Source organism: Sinocyclocheilus anshuiensis, unplaced genomic scaffold (genome assembly GCF_001515605.1).
Source record: "Sinocyclocheilus anshuiensis isolate Anshui unplaced genomic scaffold, SAMN03320099.WGS_v1.1 scaffold51, whole genome shotgun sequence".
NCBI classification, from domain to species: domain Eukaryota; kingdom Metazoa; phylum Chordata; class Actinopteri; order Cypriniformes; family Cyprinidae; genus Sinocyclocheilus; species Sinocyclocheilus anshuiensis.
In genome coordinates, this window is record NW_015548296.1 from 2,077,618 (window position 1) to 2,096,427 (window position 18,810).

Below are 18,810 nucleotides of genomic sequence, written 5' to 3' on the forward strand. Positions count from 1 at the left end.
TTGAGGCACGCCCCCCCCCGTTGTAATAAAAAAAACAAGTGGGCTCCCCCAAAGTCCACGGTATAGTTCGAACACTGTGGATGCATCATCCTGTGACTGCGCCCTCACCGGGGGATATCATTAATGAATTTGATCCTATGCCATGTGCGTGTGAGGAGACCAGCGTCAAGCTACCGCTTTGTGTTCTCTGTTAAGACATCTGTCTAGTCTAATTTGAATTGATTGTTGTTAGTTGTTTTTTTTTTGTTTTTTTGTGAATTAAAAATGATAAAATAAATTAAATGTTTGGGTGAACTTGTGCTGAAAAATTTGCTGAATATATTTACTATCCAGTGAAAAAGTCATCTCGTCTGAATCAGGAGATAAATATCCAATCAAGCAATGTTTTTAAGCAAAAACAAATATATCAGTGGATTTTGATGTGAGAGAACAACAGGGGACAGACTATGGACTATTTTGGTCGGTTTTTTTCCATCACAAGATGTTAATTTATGGACTGTCGTGTGGATTACTGTGATGTTTTTATCAGCTGTTTGGACTCTTATTCTGATGGCACCCATTCACTGCAGAGGATCTGCAGAGGAATTTCTCTAAATCTGTTCTGTTTCTCATGTACATCTTGGATGACATAGGGTTAAATAATTTTTTTAAATCAATTAAATCAAATTAAATCAAATTTTCATTGTTAGGTGAACTATTCTGTTAAAATGCACAGCTCGAGGAGGCGAGATGCTAAAAAAACAACAACTAGACAATAGCCAAAGATATTACATTTTCAATAAATTTAAATGACATTTCATTTTAATTAATGACATTACGTTTTTATTTTTTATTAAAAAAAATTGTTATAATTAATTATACATTTAGATGCAAAATTAACACCTCTAATAATTATATATAATTAACCTCATAACAGTTGCAAGAGACTTGCTAAAGTGACAGAGTGAGTTACGGGTCACAAATTAATAGGTTCTTGATTTCCACTGATTGACTGATCCGTTTTCCAGCATTTTCTATCGATTTTAATTGCCTGTCAGTCACTTGCCATCCACAGCCGGTATCTTGAAATGCCCCCAGGAAAGAGTCGATAGATTGGATTAAACTCCTACTACCCAGGAGACAGCCAATGCACTGATACTGAATGCTGTTATACACATAGACACACGCACACACAGCTGTTTAACACAGACTCTGCCTATCAACCAGATTTAATTTAAAAAGCAGGAAGGGGCTTGGAAGTCCCGGAGGAAAAACAGAAATAATGACTTGCTGTGAAAAATAAAAGACTTAAGCACCCTGCATAAACTAGCAGTGAGAATGACAGAGAGACGAAGCTAAAGAAAGAGACAAATATGCCAGCATTGTAACCACAGGACTGGGGTGATGCCAAGATTTGAGGTAAGACCTGGTCGGCGTGTCCGCCGTTGCTATGGTTACAGGGATATTACCATTCCTACACAGTAAGTAGGATTCATGAGGCTAATAGAAAGATAATCAAAATGGCACACACTCAAGTGGGCCCGCTTGGCTCCAGTGTGAACACAGACAGTGGAAAATGATGAATAGCAGACTCCTACACTGACACCTCCTCCGGATTCGGTGATTTTGTTTTCCCACTGGTCACAAATCCCACAATTGCCCAAAATCTGCAGGAGCCTTCATGAAATTCTGTATGAAGGTGTTTCCCATTCTTATTCCAATTCAAGTACACAAATCTACAAAGCCATAAAACACAGAGGGGTCCAAAAAGACATAATTATTATTATTTATTTTTTTTTCTTATTTAATACAATGTCAAATTATGTTTCAGGTCAAGTGTCCTATTGCAGGTTCATATTTCTCCATTTTACGCAATTACTTACTTATTTGTCTATTTATTTATTACGTATTTATTACATATTATTAATTAATAATTAATTGTCATTTTTTCAAAACCCTAAGTTTTTTCCAAGTATAAATCAGATATTGAATCTCAGTTTTTCAATGTCATTTTTGTCATTGTGCAATGCAAGATATGTGAAATTTGGGGCAGCATGTAAAGCATAAACTTTCCAGCCCAAAACGTGTTTATTTGGGTCTGGTCTGGGTCTAGGTCTGTTCCAAAACCTAGTGAGCCATTCACAATTGATTAAAATAAGAGTTTAGCATTAGCACATTGCTAATCTTGTCAGGCAAGAGACAAGTTGCTCAGGAGACATCTCTTCTTATTATGAACATTTAAAACAGTTGTGCTGCTTAATATTTTTCTGGAAAACATGATACATTTTTCAGGATTCTTTGAAGAATACAAAGTTTGAAAGAACAGCATTCATTTGAAATAGAAATCTTTTTTACTCAGCTGAATTAAAGTATTATTTATTTTTTATTTTTTTTTACTTACTGACCCCAAAGTATGTTTATTTTTTCTCACCTTTCCCACTATTTTGCATTTATTATTTTACTAATTAAGTTGCAAACTGTACCATTTGGAACGATCTTAAAATACTTAATTACGATTGCACTCTACAAATGTGACAGTTGAGTGCTCTTTTGCTCCTTTTTCTGTCTATTCTATTGTTCTGGAACTCACTCATTATCGTTCTTCCATCTACAGCCACTACTGTGCTCCACTGTTCTCTTCATTCATTCCTTCTACTACACCATTTCTTGTTGCCCGAAGCAGAGTCAATGATTCACTATCCATGCTATTGTCAGTGTAAATAGCTTTTCAACAAACTCACACTTTGCTGGTTTCCATTCATTTCATTTACCACAAACAGGAAATGACCACAACCTATAGAGCCTAGGATGACATCACCTTCTGAATTCATATCATTCTGCAGTGTATTTTGAAATGATCTACTGTGTGAACAGAGTGTGACTTTTTGAAGGACGTCAAGTCAATGTGAGCAGCCCTCTGGGTTTTGTGTGACTTGTGTACATTTCTGCAGCTGGTCTAATGAAAGCTCTTCTAACTGAAGCATGATTTGCAAACTCACACCTCCTCAGAAAAGGCACTGTTGCTTTTCCTCAGCCTGCTGCAGGAATCTTGACAGGAGGTTTTCTGGTCCATGCAGATGCTTTCTAGACCGATTTCAAGCAATTTGAAATAACACATAATTATGCTTGCATTCAAGCCAACTCTCGCAGAGCTCTTTGGGTTTAGTCATCTTCCTCCAAAAACAGAATAGCATGGTAAAAATCTGATTACAGAGCCAAAACCAGACTTGGATAATCACATATATCTCTATATTTTCCATGTCATGTAGTAGAAACAAGTGTGCACTTCCCTGGCAATGAACAGACTTGCATAAATGTCCCCTCCTTACCTGACAAGCATTATACAGCAGCTGGTGCTCGAAAATTAAAGAATCAAGGACTGGAACTAATCGTTTTATAAATATATACAATAATGAAAATTGTAGTGTTTTATTTAAAAAGTCACATTATATTCACATTTAAATATTCTTAAATACTTAAATATTCTTAAACTCAAAGCCACAGTTTCTTTAAAATCCAAATTGCACAATTCAACATTCATTTATATTCAATATATTCAGATTCCCATATGCAACAGCATCAGATCTACAGTGTATGTTAGATATGCTGTATTTCTGATGCATTTTGTGGTATACACACACACACACACACACACACACACACACACACAGACAAGCTCAAGCCATCAATCTTAACAGCCACAGATTCATGTGTGATCTGAATAAAGGGATGAGCTCAGAGAATCAGAGGCCAAGGCTGCTTCTATCAGTTCCAAGTAAAGCAATTTTTCTGGGTTCAAAAAACATTGGCTGCAGGTCAGTGCTACCTTGTTAAACGGCTATTGAGGCACTTGAGAAACACTTTGTCCTAAATTAGGCAAGATTTTCCCTGTGTCATAAAGTGCACAGTAGAGTCCTGATTTGTGACCCTGGACGCTGGTCTTTGCTGAGAATGAGCTCGGAGGCAGCGCTGGCTGTCATGCGCTGCTGGTGTTTGCGTGGGTCTTCTTCTCCCCTGTAGATGGTGTCAAACTTGGCCATCCACGAGCTGAGGACAGTCTCCTTGCTCAGACCATCGATCTCGGGCAGGCTGCGGACACGCTTCTCAATGTGCTTCTTGAAGACCTCACGAGAGTCACTGGCTGAGCAACCGCCGCTTTGGACCATACGGGACACGCGGTCGCTTTTAAGGAACACCTGTGATCAAACATAAATCTTGTCACAGTAACAAACATACACTACTGGTTAATAGTTTGGAATAACCTCATGTTGGATGACAACAACATCCAGGCCCTTCTAGAACTCCCAGCTACCCTCAAGCACATCAAAGTTCACAATAACCAGCTGAGGAGCTCAGACATGCTGCATGGGGTTGGTAAGATTTTTTTAAGCATTATTTGATGAATAGAAAGTTCTTGTTGTAAAATTATACGTGTTTACTCAATTTAATGCATCCTTCCTAAGTTAATTGTTAAATTATTAATTTCTTTTACACACACACACACACACACACAGACAAGCTCAAGCCATCAATCTTAACAGCCACAGATTCATGTGTGATCTGAATAAAGGGATGAGCTCAGAGAATCAGAGGCCAAGGCTGCTTCTATCAGTTCCAAGTAAAGCAATTTTTCTGGGTTCAAAAAACATTGGCTGCAGGTCAGTGCTACCTTGTTAAACGGCTATTGAGGCACTTGAGAAACACTTTGTCCTAAATTAGGCAAGATTTTCCCTGTGTCATAAAGTGCACAGTAGAGTCCTGATTTGTGACCCTGGACCAAGTCATAAGTCATAACCAGTCACAAGGGTCAATTTCTCGAAATTGAGATTTATACATCATCTAAAAGCTGAATAAATAAGCTTTCCACTGATGTATGGTTTGTTATAATAGGATAATATTTGGCTGAGATACAACTATTTGAAAATCTGGAATCTGAGGGTGCAAAAAATCAAAATACTGAGAAAATCGCCTTTAAAGTTGTCCAAATTAAGTTCTTAGCAATGCATATTACTAATCAAAAATTACGTTTTTATATATTTACGTTAGGAAATTTACAAAATATGTTCATGGAACAAGATCTTTACTTAATATCCTAATAATTTTTGGCATAAAAGAAAAATCGATAATTTTGACCCATACAATGTTTTTTTGGTTATTGCTAAAAATATACCTCAGTGACTTAAGACTGGTTTTGTGGTCCAGGGTCACATTTATAACAAGACAAAATTGGTACGAATCTGGCAGTGCAGAATCTGTCTGACAGTCTGCAGTAGGGTTTAAGGCTATATTTATTTAATAATCTATTCTTTCACTCTTTTTATTTTCTGTATTCTCTCACCGGTTCACCTCTTGTATTTTTATCTCGGCCTACCTCTCTCCAGTGGACACAATTCCCTTAACGTGCCTGGATAAGCAGGGGGGATGAGTTGACAGAGAGGGAACATCCAGCACAAATTCAATAAGAGTATCAGGGTTTAATTGAATTGAAAAAGCTGGCTTTGGCTGTGACTGAATACAAAGGCATTTCGCTCATTAGTTTCACCTCATTAAATTACCACCCATACTGAGACCAATCTCCTTTTCGCCCAAAACTCTAGCCTTTGTAGCAATTTATTCCAGATTCACCTCTTCTAGGTCATAAAAGATAATATATCACCTAAAATACAATTAAAATGTGTCACTTTGAGACTACATATTTATCAGAGAGGAAAGTTTCACTAAATCCTTTGCAAGGACTTAATACCTTCAACATCTTGAGCTAAAGTAATTTCAAACATTTAACAGATTGACTGCAACTGTGTACTTATGTATTTAATATATGCACCGACATGGATTACGCTGCTCATCAAATCAGCACAAAGCAAACAGCTTAACATTTCTAAACAATCCCTTTTAAACTGCATTATATTAATGGGAGAGACAAAGGATCTGTTTAGATGTCCTCAAAAGTTAACCGAAGGTACCTAACTGAGCATTCAAAAGCACTTTTATCTGCACAAAATAAAGCTTAATGATGCACCAAATAGTTTCTTCTGCTGTTTGTGTTTTGTTAACTCTCATTTAGCTTCAAACATCCAGCACACTGGCCTTGGGCTCTATAATGACACTTATTGGCATGCAACATCACAAAAAAGCATTATTAGTTGCTAATGCCATTGCAAAAATACACTATTTGCAGGCACATTTTTCATCCAGGATTTATTTATTATGCTACTAAAAGTTAATAGGGGGGTTACCAAGTATCCATGGTATCAACATGGCAGACCACTCCTGTGTAGAATAAAATTGATTTTTTTCAGGTCGCTGATATGACTTGAATTTTCTCATGTGTGAAAGACTTTCATGAAAGTAATTATATTTCATGAAAGTAATATTCACAAAAGTATATTTCACCAAATTTCTGTTTTTACTGTAGTTTTGATAAAATAAATGAAGCCTTGGTGAGCATAAGAGACTTCTTTCAAAAACATGAAACAAAAAAAAAACTTACCAACCCCAAACTTGTACAGGGTTTGCATGCACAGGATTTGACATTATAAAGCTAACTGAGAAAACCAGTTGAAAGGTGAGCTAGTTTGTAAGTTCAGACTTGTTACACTGATGAATAAAAAGAGCCTAACCTCATAGTAACTTTGGACAGCGTTGATGAAGGCTTCATCGGCTACAATCTGAGTCTCTCCATTCAGAAAGGCCTGGAAACGATCTTTAACTGTCTGAAGGTGCTGCTTGCTGATCTGAGAAGAGAAAACATCAGAAATACAGAATTTGAAATATAGTATGTATTTATATTCCATGTGACATCAAAGTAAAAAAAAAACATCCAGATGTTCACAGCATCTGCTCTAGCTTGGAACATCTTCATTCATAGGAGGAAAATATGGAAATGGCAATGTAGTCATTTGGTGACCAGGGGCTGGATTCACAAAAAAGAAGAAATTTTCTTCTTAAGAAAGAAGAATTTCAAAATTAAGAACTTCTTATTGCAATTTTTCAAATGGACCATTGACACTCTATCTACAATCTCAATTAGGAGTGTCAATGGTCCATTTGAGAGATAGGTGGCGGTAATGCACTTATAAGTCTGCGATCCGCCGTAAAGCAAGAAGAAGAAGAAGACGCGTCACGCGCCGGCTGTCGAGGATGCGCTCAGGGCAGTTCAGACATTGCAGTGCATCAGAGGTAAAAAGCTATATAAATACTGTTCAGTTTCTTGCACAGACCGATCGTTTCATGTCTTTACACATCAATGTATCGTCACGAGCCGCAGGGTTTAATTTGGTTTTGTTTGTGTATGTTTTTTTTTTTTTACTCTCAAAGCCGTGATTCCCATTGACTTCCATTATAAGACTGACAGACTGCAACGGTTTGAGTTAAAAATCTTCATTTTTGTTCTACTGAAGAAACAAAGTCACCTACATCTTGGATGCCCTGGGGGTAAGCAGATAAACATAAAATTTTCATTTTTGGGTGAACTATCCCTTTAAGAACAACTTTTTTTCTTACAAAGAAAATTCCTGGCTTTAGTGTTATCTGATTGTATGGCGTTTCTAGCCAAAGACTTGCTGATCAACATCTTACTTCTTAGGTTTTTATAAAGAGAAGAACATTCTTAGGAAGTGTTTTGAGAATACAATATATTCTTAACTTTTTTAAGTAAGATAATAAGAAGAAAATAGCAATTAAGAAAAAAATGTAAGATTCTTTCATGAATCCAGCTCCAGAATTACTCAGCAAATTTTACAATTGACTCATTCAGTAGAAGTTGGAATATGTTTTCATTCTGGTTTGACTTAAGATCAGTTTAAATTTCACTTAATGTGAAACACATTAAGTGAAACAAAACATTTTATGAAGAGGTGATTGTGACCCTCGAACCACAGAAAAACAAAAACATAATAGCAACAGACTTTTTCCCACTAAGTATTAGATCTCTTGCCAATTTCACATAGCAAAAACAGATCATATTTCAGCCAAGAGGCCACATAAAACCTCTAGACAACTGAGAATGACAGACACTGCCCATTTCGAAACACTTCTCATCCATCTGTACAGAGACTCGATTTGGAAGAAATGTGAAACAAGCATCTAGATTACAGTGATTGCCCACAGAGTGCTGCAGATGCTAATGAGTTTTGCTCATTATATTGATATGAAACGATGCATTTTATGTTTGGAAGCTTGGCTTTTAACAGTTAAGCTTTGTCTGATTTCCCTAATGTTTTCAGGGCTCTTTTCATGTTCTGCTTAGCTGGTATTCATGCTCCATTTGTGACACTAAGGTGTTCTCCACTTTGCTCATATTCACAACACACAAATTATTAAGAGGCTAAGAGGAGACCAAATCTCTTGTCTCATAACCGAGTCAGGGAATTGATAATCATAAGCTTATCCCATGTTCCACTCCTCCCTTGTGTTTTTTCTCCTGCCATAAGAATTTAAAAGTAAAATAAGCCATTCAGTATAAAATCTGGGTTTTACTGAGAGTTACAATTAAATACAGGCAAAGAATGAGATCGATTTGATGTTATTGTGCTATAGGAGGAAGTTCTGGCTTCTTGAATCCAATTTGTGGATGAAATAAATATAAATGATTCATAATAGAACAAAAATAACATATTGACAATAGCCATAGGTGACTCATCGCTTAGTCCTTTTCAACAAAGAAGGTTAGTTACACAGTTGGCCTTGATATAAGTGGCACAAAACAAGAAGAAAAGATAGAAATGATAGCTCAGTGGTTGTAACATTGAAACATTCAAGAGAACTTGTAGTAAAGAAAGGATATGTACTTCAGACCTTTGTTCTAATCTAAAGCATTGTGGGTAATTTTATACAACTAATGCTGCTCGAATTCCATTTTACTTCTGAAATGGCATATTTCCAAGTGCACCAGAATACTGGATGAAGAAAAAAAAACGTGGTTAGAACTGAAAATGTTAAACATTTTTTAAATAAATGTACATCAACAAATAGTTCACAATTTTTTCATATTGAAAAGATGCTATGCAATGGTTTGCTTACAGTTTCTTGGTCATTTTCTTGGTTTCTCTTCAGAATCAGAATCAGAATCAGAATCAGAATGAGCTTTATTGCCAGGTATGTTTACACATACGAGGAATTTGTTTTCGTGACAGAAGCTTCCACAGTGTAACAGAATGACAGTGACAGGACAAAAAAACACAGATAATAAAAAATAGAACAAGTAAATAAGGAATAAAAATATACAAATCGACAATTGTATGTACAGGTATATAACAATAGACAGTTGTATGTACAGGTATATTATGTGCAAATTGAAATGTAGACTGAGTATGTGTGTTAGAAAAGTGTATGAGTGAATAAATAGTGTGTGTTCCACAGTTGAATGCACTCTTGAATACAAACACGAGCACACTCTGAATTGTTAATCAGAAGATCAATGTAAACACAATTTCCTTTTAATTTCACCATTGTTTTAACTCAATGAGATGCTGCATTTAGTTAATTTTCTTTTGTTTGTCACACCTGACCGGTAAACAACAGCAGGCCTTTGATATGTTAGTGCGCCCACCACCAGGGTCTCAAACCATATGGTCTCTGTTTTCAGCATGGAGATCTCTGTGTGTGTGTGTGTGTGTGTGTGTGTGTGTGTGTTTATGTGAATGTTGGACATCCTTTTAAAATCCCAGGTGTTCCTTCTCATCAAATATGTTGCCATGGTCACAGAGTACGCATAAACACACCCCTTACCCCATTATCCCCTCTCAGGTTATCCAACAGCATGACCTCATGACTATGAGAGGCAGCTGCATTAGCTCCATTACTCCCATGGTAACTGCTGGAGTGATTATAGTGGATAGGTTGATGTAGAGCAATTAAAGTGTATCCTCTAAACACTCATCGTAATGTTCTCTCTACGTCACCATGACAATGCGCGCTAGTAGACTCCTACATTGCTAACCTCATTACTGATAGCATACTAACATATTTGTGTGATATAGGGCAGAAACAAATTCAGCTGAAAGTACAGTATACTACAGTATATATACTAGTTGAGTGCAAATATATTAGCATACTACTGCTATTTGCGCCATGTATGACAGAAACAAGAGATAAAGGTTCTAATTCTGCTAAAATATACCATGTTAATATGTTACTCTTATTTGTGCTATATATACCAGAAATAATACAAGAAAATGCTAGCATACTATTACACATTAAGCCAACATACACTAGTAGTACGCTAATACTACTCCAGCTTTTTCTTTCTCCATATATGGCAGAAATAAGAGAAAACTATTTATACAAGCAGTTCGCTAATATACAAGCATATATATACACTATATACTGTTGTTTCTGCCATTTACAACAGAAACAATAAGGGTAGTATGCTATTTTGACATTTCCAAATCACCCGAAGTTAAGCACTTTAATGAAGATTTCATTTTTAAATGAAAATAAAAATTCTGTCTTTAATTACTCACCCTCATGTATTTCAGTCCTCACGCTGCTGTTCCTAAAATATACATAATAGTCAGCCTAAACTCTGTTGATATAATGTAATTTGTTTCCAACACCACAGCTGGCATAGCTAAGGTTTTGAAAATCATATCAGTGTTGAATATCTAAGGTGTGCAGTGTAATAAATAAACAGCCTGTCACCGGAGACTCTCATAACGAATAGTCTTGGAATTAATGATTGAGCAGAATTTAATTGGAAGCCTTTAATGAATCATTCACCTCTTCTGCTCCTCCATCCCTCATTCATTCCCGCCAGTCCTTTCCTCTTCTTTATTTCTTTGGAAATGACAAATTTCCTCCCTGTAAAGATTAAACTATCATGTTGTTAAACTTCAGGTTATGGCTATTTTACTGCTGTTGGCACACGCTGGTGCAGCTGCAATAAATACAGCTAATGACTCTCACGCTGTCCGTTCAGACACCAGTTCGTAAACTGTTATGTTCCAACACAGAAGCTAAATAAAGTACAGTAGTCCAGTTTTGTTATACAGTCTCTTTATGTGCTAACAGTAAAACTGCTATGGGCTACACACATACAACCTCAGATCCACCTCACACCTGCCTGTTGCTGGTTACTATAGCAACTGACAAAACGCAGGCCCTTGTCTTTGAATCCATGGGTAGTAATTTACTAACACAGACACACACAGGCTAACTACAATACTAGATAATGATGGTAAATCCTGGGTTGTATCAATCTGTTAAAACCTTACGTGCATCCACAGTGTTTTCCTCCACTGGAGTGGGGGTGGGGACATATGGGGGGAAGGGAAGCTTATATGATTGAACAGAAGACTAGAGAAAGTCCATGTTGTGGTGTTGTAAAAAAAAAACAAAAAAAAACACTAAGCTAAAGCTAAGCTTACAATTGATTCCTGTTGACTTTATTAGAGCTGACCTAAGCCCTGTGCTCAAATCATCTGTTTAGGAGAGATTTTCAACATGGTCTATATAAATTGTTGATCTTTATAGTGCGTGCTCCCATTAAAGTGCCAGTACTCGATGTGACCTTCCTAGTGTGGATGCTAGAAGCGCATAATTCCAGCAAGTGCTCTTCGACAGAGTGCTGTTTTTCACAGAGCACAGTCTCTGCTTCCCTTCACGCTCAGCAGAGCGTCGCATTTGGTTTTGTTCGACAAGAGAGTCAACATCCCATGTCCGTTCCTTTTTTTGCTCTGTTTACCAGTGAGAGAGACGAAGACAATAATGAGCTGGAGAGAGAGAGAGCTCGTGGGACAGAAGAAAGGCTTTCCAAATGTCACTCAGTCAGAATGCAAGAATGTATTGTTTGAGTCATAAGATTTACTGTACAATAAGGAACTTCAACATGATGCAATTTCAAGCATGTATAGTTTCTAAGAACATACTGTATGATCTAAACTGATAAATATGACCTATACTGCATAAAGTTCAAGAAGCAAATGTGAAGCAGATGGTTTAGTACTGTTAAGAGCAAACCACTTATCGGTTTAAATACTGCAATTAAGTGCATTCATAATTGTTAACAAATCAGCTAATTTTTTATTTCAAATGCTGTCTGTCATTGTTTAAAGTCAACATGAAGGGGCACTCGCAACCCATTTTACTTCCCTAATGTTACATGATAACAGTCATACTAGAAAAAAAATCATACTAATGACCACACAGTTGGAGGGGAGGGACTGAAAAATAAGAGGGCTTGATGATGCTCACACAAAATTACAAGTTTTTTTCAAAGGCAGAGGAAGTTATTACCTTTTGGAAGGTTACAAAGGCTTTACATAAAAAACTACAATAAAATAAAGTGAATTTAGAACAACTAAGGGGCGTTAGACATGGTGCAGAGCAGAGTAAATTCACTGAAGGCTTTTTTTTTACCATGGTCTATCTTAATACTCGATTCTGATTGGCTGGCAGTTATGCATTAAAACCGTTTAATGCACAGATAGTTCAAAGTCACTGTTAATCATTGTTCTATATTAATGCATTGCTTTCAATTACACAAACAAACACACACATCACTCGCACACAGAGATCAGCGATTTTGCTGCGCACACACAGAAACATCCAGGAGCACAGAAACTTGTTGTCAACTGCCCTGTGACTTTTATTAATAAAACAGCTTTGACACTGATTTCCTACACTATATTTGCTAAAAATATTGCTGTTTTTGAAGTAACTAAAATCACAGCTTCATTGTTTGTAGAGAGAGACGCCCAGACGCAGGTAATTTCACACACGTCAATTTCAACCCTCTCTCTCTCTCTCTCTCTCTCTCTCTCTCGATAATTCAAATAAATGCTATAATTTATTCAATCAAATGTGATCTTACAGCACCATCTCATCTCTGTGTCTGATTTGAAGCGGGCAGAATGCTAGCTCTAACAAACTGTAACAATATTTATACGCATACGCAATATTTATATTTATACGCAGAAACTGACTTTGGCGTGCATACAATACGCACATGTTTGATGTGCATATAATACACTTTTTTGTCCATATGATACGCACATAGTTGGCATGCATATAATACGCATTTTGGCATACATAATACGCACCTGCTCCACACCCCTAAACCTACCAATTGCGTATCATATGCATGCCAAAGTCCATTTCTGCATATAAATATTAAGCTAAATAGAAACAGAAAATTGTGCCATTGAAATGCACATTCATGAGATCAGGTTAATAAAATAAGCTTTTTAAATGCTATTTGAGCAAAAGAAACCACATTTATGAGACATTTGTTGTCAGATTTAATTGGTGATTTTGAATATGAAATTTAATTGTAAGCTTGGCGAACAGTTCTGGAGAATTTGATGTTTCCCCATTCAAAGAGATAGGAGATGCACTTGCATGCCCGAGAGGCGTTTCAAAGTGAAATGACTTGCCTTAAAAGGAACTTAGGCTGTAACTGATGAAAATAACTGTCATTTTTACCCTTCTGGTCAAATACTGCACTACAAAAATCATTGTTGGCAAATGACCATGGTATAAGTGGAATAATGCATGGTTAGCTGTGCATTAAACATTTGTAATGCCTCCACGTCATGCATAGCAAGTAGTGCTTTATCCCTAACATAAAACAGTTAGCATGTGCTTGGACCACCCACTAAGTCAAAATTCACTTAATTGATTTTTAATCAATTTCTTTGGTGTAGTAACACTAATAGAAGAATGGTTGCCAAGAAACACACAGACAAGGTGGTGGAGTAATATTGATGTAATGAGGTCACAGGTGTATGTTTATAGAGTAATTTACAATGCCTTCGAACACACCTCAACCAGTCAATCAACCAGAATTATCAGTTTTATAAATTAAATTAAATTAAATTAATTCTTGGGAAAAACATATACTGACAAATAAGACCAGGAACATATAATGAAAAAGTAAATTGTTGATTTTAACTGATATTGTGTATAAAGTGAGCTGATTTAATGCAAGGTTAGATTTGTTGTTGCTGTTTGAACGCATATTTATGAAAAACTCAATCATAAAGCACATCTCTATGGAAGCCTGTTTCCCCCCCCAAGAAAAAGAAAAGAAAAGAAAGAAATATAGTCAAACTGTGAGATAAAGCCGGATTTCTGACAGATCACGTGACACTCAAGACTGGAGTAATGGCTACTGAAAATTCAGCTTAGTCATCACAAGAATAAATTGCATTTAATTAAATTAAATTATAATAATGTCACAATATTACGGATTTTATGTTTGTTTTGATAAAATAAATGCAGCCTTGGTGAGTTAAAAACTTTTTTTTAAATTTTACCAACCCAAAACTTTAAATGTTTTTTTTTTTACATTTCAGTTGTTTTTACTCAGAGGCAGCAGCAGGCTTCCATACATCTCAGCTCTCAGGTACAATACGTCAACTCTAGAATACAATAAATCTTAATACATGCAGCTCATAATAATACTAATAGAATGCTTTAGTCTGAGAACTGCCTGTCATTGTTAGCACATCTTTTTGACTTATGATGGAATGTGCCTTTTTGTGTGTGTGTGTACCTGGTATTTATCACGTTATGGGGACCAAATGTCCCCACAAGGATAGTAATACTAGTAAATTTTGACCTTGTGGGGACATTTTTGAGGTCCCCATGAGGAAACAAGCTTATAAATCATACAGAATTAGTTTTTTTGAGAAAGTAAAAATGCACAAAGTTTCCTGTGAGGGGTAGGTTTAGGGGTAGGGTTGGTGTAGGGCAATAGCACATACAGTTTGTACAGTATAAAAACCATTACGCCTATGGAATGTCCCCATAAAACATGGAAACACAACATGTGTGTGTGTGAGTGTGTGTGTGTGTGTGTGTGTGTGTTCCCCAGGTGCCCACTGGGTTCATGTTGATTGCGTGGGAATGGCAGGCTGTGGTTTCTCTCTGAGAACAGATTCCCATTAGTGATCAGTGAGCCCGGGGTAGAGAGACACTGCTTTCATGTCCCTCGAGTCTCCGCCTGTCTGTCTTTCTCTCTCTCTCTGTCTTTCTTTTCATGTCTTCTGGATATGTTCAGTTTATGAGCAATGCTGCCTGCATTCCTGCATTGATGGTTGACAGGAAAGCAAGCGCTCCAGACTTCAAACTTTGACTGAGTGTTCATAGGTAATTGCATAATATTGTATAGTCATTCATACACTGCATTCCCTTTGTGTAAAGCAGACACTGAAATATGTGTCATTTTGTTTCTTTGTTTATATGGAAGTATGTTTATGCTTTGAGTAAAAAGTAAGGTAACTGCGAATTCATATTTCACATTTGCATCTTTATTTCTTATTGCAACTTTCTTTCTCACAATTCTAACTTAATATCTTACAACTGCCGCATCATATTTCACATTTGCATCTTTATTTCTCGTAATTGCAACTTCATGTCACATTAGCATCTTTATTTCTTGTAACTGCGACTTTATATCTCACAATTGTCACTTAATATTTTACTATTGCAACTTAATATTTGACATTTGCATCTTTATTTCTTGTATTTGCAACTTTCCTACAACTGTGATTAAATGTCTTACTATTGAAACTTCATGTTTCACATTTGCATCTTTATTTCTTGTAACCACTACTTTATTCCTCTCAATTATGACTTAATATCTTACAAGTGCGACTATTTTTCATAACTGTCGCTATATGTCTCACAATACTTAATTTAAACTACATCACAATTAACTCAAATGCATTTTCACTCTGAGGCAAAAACAGGATTTCACAATTTTACAATCAGTATTGTTCTGAATATAAAAGTACTACTTTCAGACACCCTTAACTTGAACCCATCTGTAAAAGAAGTAGTTCTTAATCCAGTAGTACAATCACTGAAATCTCCATTCATGCCTTTGAATGAACACATGCTGCTGTCCACCACATATATGTGTAAATGTATCTTCAAACCTTCTTAATTCCCACAGAAACTCTTGTGCATATAGAGGCAGTTACGTAACAGATCACAGAAGGCAAATGGATGTGTAATCCCAGATTACAAACAACCAACAAAGAGCACATGAAAGGGTCATCCTCCCACTGCCTTTACACTGCTTTATTCAAGCACATGCTCACAAACATCCGTTCGTACAAATAAACACACTCACCATGGATACACGTACATCTGTGTGTGGTTTGCTCATTAGTACTACTGTAAGATGTTTGCTAAATCCACACAGGGAAGTGTGCATGAATGTTTCTGTTTTCACTCAGTACAGTTTGTTTCAAAAACTTAAGAAAAAAAAAATAGAAACATAAAAAGCAAATGCAAAAAAAGAAAAGAAAAGCTGTGATCTAGTGGTTAATGCATGCATGTGTTCGAATGAAAAAATAATAAAAATGAAAATAAAATCAATTAAAAATTCAATAAAATAAAAACTAAACAAAACCAACTTGCACATTAAAAAAACATAATAATAATAATACAATAATTACAAAATAATAATAAAAACAAATGTATTAAAAAGCAAACCATTTTCAAATGTAAAAAAAAAATACTGTGTTATGTTTGCTCTGTGGACTTTTCCATTAGCAATGCTATTTCCTAGATATTATTTCACAAGATAACCGTTACAGAAGACAATTTGCACAACCTGAATTAACAACAGTATGAATGGCATTTTTCTTTTACACCAACAACCACATACTTAAAAACATCTATTCATATCTAAAGAGTTTCAATAATACCTTTTCAATATGAACTAGTTCCAGAATACTTCTGCATGGATTTTCAATAACAACCTAGTTAATGTACCTCTTCTACTCGCAGCTGACCTAAGATCAGCCAGTGCTTGATTGTGAATCCATCACGGCTATCACAATAGCAATTTTCCCCCTGCCTGCACGTCAAGATCTTCAGCCCACAATGAAAGCCTGCTGACCTCAGATCAGGCCTATTCAGCTAGTAGGGCTCTTAAGGCCATTTTGGTGCATCCGTCTACACTACACATTAGCTGTAAGAGGAACCTCAGCAGACAATTCACAGACAGAGAGCTCTTATCTGGGTTATGGTTTGTCTCTAACACAATGGCCTTTCAGAGTCTTGCCCTCCCAAGCACAAGATGGGAGCTGAACATCGCCTTTTTGCTCAGCGAAGGAGTGGAAAAGAAAATGGATTTGTGGAGAGATATATATCAATACACTGACTTGAATAATCTTCCTTTCTCTCTGCCTCAAAAACAGAGAAATAACTAAATCTTGTAAAATAGGTATTTGTTATAACAATATGAGACTAAAAAAGTGGAAACGAAACTGTCATTTTTTTTAAAACAAGGGCTGTAATTAACTCCACATCTACTGCATCTTAAGAATAGGCCCTGTAATTTAAATTGGACAAATAGTTTCATCATATCACCTCTGAAAATGCTGATGTGTGGTATCATGGTGCTATTATGCTCTCTGTAAAGTAGATTGTGGTAAATGATGTCATACAATAACTCAATCAAAACTCTTCTAAGGGCATCAAATTACACAGCTAGCAGCTTATGTCTTGAAGGATCGTCTGAGGACACCTTGCACTCCATGCTTACAATTTAGATTATTCTCATTTCTTGTCCAATCTTACAATATGCTTCTATGAAGAATGATCGGATCATGCTACATAATACTAAAACCCCTTTAGGTAATTCATTTGACTTGGCCGCCATCTTGGTAACACCCTCGAGCAGATATTTTTCAGTCATTCATATATAGCTGCTATGTACCTAAATGGGGAAAGGCTGAAAACTTAAGTCAGGAATAAAATGTGACAACAATAACATTATAAATTGTGCTGTTGAAGCTCAAATCTAAATCGCGTTTGGTCTCGTACTGTATTGCGTACCTTGTCAGTGTCATGAGCTTTGCGTGGCCATTTGTTGTGATAAACAGGAAAGTGTGTTCAAGCGCCAGCAAAGCACAGTGTAAAGAAATCTCTTTGAGAGAAGCAGTCAATCAGCAGAAGTTAAAAGCAGCTCGTAAGTGTATTTATTTCTTGTCTCAGTGTTTAGCGCAGTTGTCGTTGCTAGGAAACGCTTGTTTTGTTTACTGTGTGGAGACGTGCTGAAATCGCGTTTGGTCTCGTACTGTATCGCGTACCTTGTCACTGTCGTGCGCTTTGCTTGGCCATTTGTTGTGATAAACAGGAAAGTGTGTCCAGATGAATTCAATTTGAGTTTTGTTAGACGAATATAAAATGCTTAGTATACCGCGGCAGCCCTCATGTGAAGCTCTCCTCGTGTGAAGACCGAAGAGTGTAAAGACCATCGACTCTACCGTACGACTCCAGCGAGCAGGTACACCGGCAAGGGACATAAGTATCGCTTTTGAATCATTCTCTTTTCTTACTACTTGTTTCCCTTCTGTTTTCAGTTTTTATAACCAGTTCTTACTATGTGTTTCCAGATCCTTACTATCACTACCACTCGCAAACCATGCATCACACACTGTAGGCAGCACAATCCTAACAACCAGCGCACTTTGCCTATGTCTACTAATACACTACTTTCTTTTTCTATTGGTCTCTGGAATTGCCAGTCTGCTGTAAACAAAGCAGTCTGAGTATCAACAGCTCCTTTGAATTACATTCAGCCACTATTACCCACCCTCTTAAAATCAATTTTAGAGTTGTTTAACGACCCCCAGGACCACTAAGTAACTTCGTGGAAGAATTAGATGTGTTGCTCTCAACCTTTCCTGAGGATGGTACTCCCCTAGTTATGCTTGGAGACTTCAACATCCACCTAGATAAACCTCAGGCTGCAGACTTTCACACTCTGCTTGCCTCTTTTGATCGCAAGCAAGTGTTAACTACGGCTACTCACAAATCAGGCAACCAACTGGACCTTATTTACACACGACACTGCTCCACTGATCATGTGCT

At 36.6% G+C, this 18,810-nt stretch overlaps 1 pseudogene; it reads right to left on the reverse strand.

The window, feature by feature from the left end:
- The window catches only part of LOC107656027 (calcium-dependent secretion activator 1-like), a 109,832-nt pseudogene that overhangs the window by 85,100 nt on the left and 5,922 nt on the right, over positions 1-18,810 (reverse strand).